Source organism: Hylobates moloch, unplaced genomic scaffold, assembly GCF_009828535.3.
Source record: "Hylobates moloch isolate HMO894 unplaced genomic scaffold, HMol_V3 SCAFFOLD_10, whole genome shotgun sequence".
NCBI classification, from domain to species: domain Eukaryota; kingdom Metazoa; phylum Chordata; class Mammalia; order Primates; family Hylobatidae; genus Hylobates; species Hylobates moloch.
In genome coordinates, this window is record NW_026652285.1 from 27058258 (window position 1) to 27063137 (window position 4880).

General features: G+C 44.1%; 1 pseudogene; it reads left to right on the plus strand.

The window, feature by feature from the left end:
- Positions 1 to 4028: 4028 nt before the first annotated feature.
- On the plus strand, positions 4029 to 4125 carry LOC116475994 (U6 spliceosomal RNA; annotated as a pseudogene).
- The last annotated feature ends 755 nt before the right edge of the window (positions 4126 to 4880 follow it).

A 4880-nucleotide genomic window follows, 5' to 3' on the forward strand; every position in this document is an offset into this window, starting at 1 on the left:
CCCAGCATTTTGAGAGGCTGAGGCTGGAGGATGGCTTGAGGCCAGGAGTTTGAGGCTGCAACTGAGGCAGGAGAATAGTGTCTGGAGGCAGGAAACCTAAGGCCAACCCACAGCTGCCTTCTTGGAATTGAACTGAAAGAAAAACCCCACCTTTCCATGACCAAGTAATGAGGGGCCAAAGGCCCCTCCCTCTCTGAACCTCCCCTCCCTTATGTCAAAAATGGGAATTTCTGTAAATGGCCCATTCTGAAATCTTCATTTGCTCATAGGTCACAAGTGGGATGCCTCTGATTGGTCATGGGCAGAGTTCTGCATCTTATTGGTCCTGGACAGAATCCTTCATTTGTATAGAGTGTAACCTATCAGACACTGCTAAAGGGTGCTTAGGAGTGTTATCATGCTCTTTCAATTCAATGAAAACCCCAAGAAACATTACAATCAGGGTTCTGGAGCCACTCTGTGGAGTGCACTTTCACTTCAATAAATGTATGCTTTCGTCTTCTATTGTCTTATCTGTGCATTTTGTTCAATTCTTTGTTCAACACGCCAAAAACCTGGACAACTCAGTCAAGGCTTCCCATCCTGTAACACAGTGAACTATGATTGTGCCACTGCACTCAGCCTGGGCGACAGAGTGAGACCCTGCCTCTACAACAACAATAATAATAATAAAATAAAAGTAGATTTGTGCAATGGAACGCTATGCAGACATTAAAAAAGTCATTCATTATGAAGACCATGTAGCAACAAGGAAAACATTTATAAATGTTAAGTGGAAATAGCGGAACCCCAGATGGTACACTCTTTGACTACAACCATGCACACTCAGAGAGAGCCTGTAGACAGGGCCAGGAGGTAACATGCAAAACAGGGTAGTTGTGCAGAGGATAGGCTTATAGTTACTTTTTTCTTTGCCAAAATTAAAAACAATTTTACTGTACATTCTTTTTTCATAATACGAATGACTAATTCCTGCCCTTCCTACCTTGCTGGCTTGTTCGGGGGACCAAATGAAAAACTGAGAAAACTGTTGTGTCTTCCTGTAGGATGTTGGAGTGAATCTACCACGCATGACTCATGTTTCCAACCCCATCATCCTGGGTAGGGAAGCACCAAGCTGAGGACTCTGGGTCCTTTCAGGCTCTAATGACAATGCACATCCAGCATTTGTGGAGTAGGTATACAGTTGTCTGGGCCAACTACTGTGGGAGAAGGAAAAGAAGTCACATTGCTGCTGGCCATCAAGAGCTCACAAAATAGATGTAGACATCATTTGGGGCTATCTACTTATCCTAGTGATTCTCAACTGAGGTTGATACTTAAAAAAATTTTTTTTCATTTTCTTTTTTTTTTTAAGTTTCAAGAGGTTGATACTTTTGGTGGTCACAATGATTGGCTTTTGATTGTCACAATGACTGGGAGCGTTATAGTATGACCACTCACATATAGTAAATGAAGGATGAGATAGTCCTACACAAAAAATTCTCTAGCTCCAAATGTCCTTGGTGTCTCTGATGAGAAACACTGATCTAGTCCATAGTTAGGGCTGCCAGGTATGGGTGTGCAGGTTGCCCACTGTACAACTCTTGAGGGAACTATTCACCTGGTGGCTAAGTGTGTGAATTCTGAAACCATACTGCCTGAGTTCCAGTGCCAACTGGAACTGCCCCCGATCCCCTACTTTTTTTTTTTTTTTTTTTTTTTGAGACTGAGTCTTGCTCCATCACCCAGGCTGCAGTCCAGTGGCACAATCACAGCTCACTGTAGACTCTACCTCCCGGGCTCAAGTGATCCTCCTACCTCAGCCTCCTGAATAGCTGGGACCACAGGCACCACCACCACACCTGGTTACTTTTTAAATTTTTTGTAGAGATAAGGTCTCCCTATGTTGCCCAGGCTGAACTCAAACTCTCAGGCTCAGGCGATCCTCCTGCCTTGGCCTCCCAAAGTGCCAGGATTATAGGCGTGAGCCACCGGACCTGGCCTGGAAGCTCTTGAACATATTGCTTATCTTCTGTGGACCTCAGTTTCCTCATTGTAAAATGGTAAGAGCAATAGTAACATAACTCATAATGATAACATAAGAATATGTTATCAATAATATATGTGCCTGGCACACAGTAAACATTCAATTCATGTTCAATGATTATTATTCTCTGAGATCTGACCTCCCCATTGACTGGGGTGGGGCCCTGGTGTCTACTTCCTGATAAAGACCACGTATGCCTGGATTCCTGCCCTCCCTGAGGCTTAACTTTCCTGGTTCCACCTGTAATCTTATTGAGAACTCCCGTTGTTGCCTAAACTTGCTTGAGATGGTTTTTGTAATCTACAACCAGAGGTCTTAATTACTAAGACAAGGTGAAAAGACCCACCTGTAGGAAACACAGTAGATAATACAAAAGGGCTTTCTAGTTAGTGTGAGATTGCTTGGCCTAGAAAGACCATAAATGCCACAGACAAAACCTAATCGTAACTGAAAGAAACAAATTCGAACAACAAATTGTTAAGTGAATGGAATGCAACTAGCTAGGATCCCATGCTCTGTTCTAAGAAAACAGACAGGTCAAACAATCAGGACCAGTCCAGACATGTGTCTGGGAAGTTAAAGGAAAGAGACCCTGTCCCTCAAAACCTTCCTTACTAGTACCTGAAATTTCATCATTAGTGACTCATGTCTTCGTTTACCAGGAGGTCTTCTTTGAAAATATGAATGTCTCTGGGAAGAGTAATCCAGAAACCTACTGAGGCTCACCCTACTAGGAATGTATTTACTGTTTTTCTTTTCTTTCATGTCTGTTCATTGAGAACACAGAGAATGTATTCATTAAGTGACTTTCTCCCTCCTCCACTTCCCAACCCCAGCTACAAATGGGGACAGCAAGAAAGAGAAAACCTGGGGAGAACGGAAGAAGCCATGCTTTGTAGAATGGATCCTGTTTCGGAATTGCTGATCTCATCAACCACGTGTTTATAGAGAGAGCAGTGGCCCTTAAGGAACTGGAGAGAATGTTCTGATTTACTTCTGTCCGGCATAGTGAACAGCAGGAATGACTGTAGCTGTTCTCTTTGCCAAGGACAGATCTGATCTGATTGCCTTGAGGTGAAAGTGAGGTAAGGTGGAGCGGGGATTGGCTTTTGGCTCCCAAGAATGGTTGTTCATCAACCTTTTGCTAAGCCCGTGGTTCTCAAATTTTGCTGCATGTTAGAATCACCAGGTAAGCTTTAAAAAAAAATCTCAGTACCCAGGTTGTACCTCAGACCAATTAAATCAGAATGCCTGGGGGTGGTTGCCAGGCATCAGAAGTTTTCAAAGACCCCCCCCAACCAGGTGGTTCCAACGTGTACCCACGTTCGGGAACCACTGTCCTCAGCATTTATTGTATGAGGCAACTTAGGTGACACACAACAGGTGAGAACCTGGCTCCTGCCTTTCAGACACAGGACTTAATTTTTTTTTATTTTTAAAATTATGCAGTAAAATTTTTTCTGTTGGTGTACAGGTCTATGAATTTTTTTTATACTGAGTTTTTTATACTGCCTGAGTACAATTTATTGGTATACCATAAAGTATACCATAATTTTATGGTATACCATAACATTTTACATACCATAATTTTATTTTTATAAAGTATATCCAGAATTTTATGGTATACCATAAAATTAGTATAGTATACCATAAAATTTACCCTTTTAAATTATACAATTCAATGCTCACTTCAGCAGCACATATACTAAAATTGGAATGATATAGAGAAAATTAGCATGGCCGGGCGCGCTGGCTCACGCCTGTAATCCCAGCACTTCGGGAGGCTGAAGCAGGCGGATCACGAGGTCAGGAGTTCAAGACCAGACTGACAAACAGGATGAAACCTCGTCTCTACTAAAAATACAAAAATTAGCCGGGTGTGGTGGTGCATGCCTGAAATCCCAGCTACTTGGGAGGCTGAGGCAGGAGAATCACCTGAACCTGGGAGGTGGAGGTTGCAGTGAGCCGAGATCTGGCCTCTGCACTCCAGCCTGGGCGACAGAGCAAGACTCTGTCTCAAAAAAAAAAAAAAGAGAAAATTAGCATGACCCCTGCTCAAAGATGACACTGTAATTTGTGAAGTGTTCCATATTTAAAAACCATTTTTTTAAAGTGTACAACTCAGCCATATGCAGTGGTTCCCACCTGTAATCCCAGGGTTTTGAGGCCAGGCGCAGTGGCTCACGCCTGTAATCCCAACACTTTGGGAGGCCGAGGTGGGTGGATCACCTGAGATCAGGAGTTCAAGACCAGACTGGCCAACATGGTGAAACATCGTCTCTACTAAAAATACAAAAACTAGCCGGGCATGGTGGTGTGTACCCATAATCCCAGCTACTCGGGAGCCTGAGGCAGGAGAATCGCTTGAACCCAGGAGGTGGAGGTTGCAGTGAGCCAAGATTGTGCCACTGCACTCCAGCCTGGGTGACAGAGCAAGACTCTGTCTCAAAAAAAAAAAAAAAAAAAAAAGGCTGGGTGTGATGGCTCATGCCTGTAATTCCCCAGCACTTTGGGAGGCCGAGGCAGGCAGATCACCTGAGGTCAGGATTTCAAGACCAGCCTGACCAACATGGTGAAACCCCATCTCTACTAAAAATACAAAATTAGCCGGGCATGGTGGCTCATGCCTGTAATCCCAGCTACTCAGGAGGCTGAGGCAGGATAATTGCTTGAACCCAGGAGGTGGAGGTTGTGGTGAGCCGAGATCTCGCCATTGCACTTCAGCCTAGGTAACAAGAGTGAAGCTCTGTCTCAAAAAAAAAAAACAATCCCAGGGTTTTGGGATGCCTAGGCGGGAGGCTTACTTGAGGCCAGGAGTTTGAGACCAGCTTGGGCAATGCAGCGAGACCCT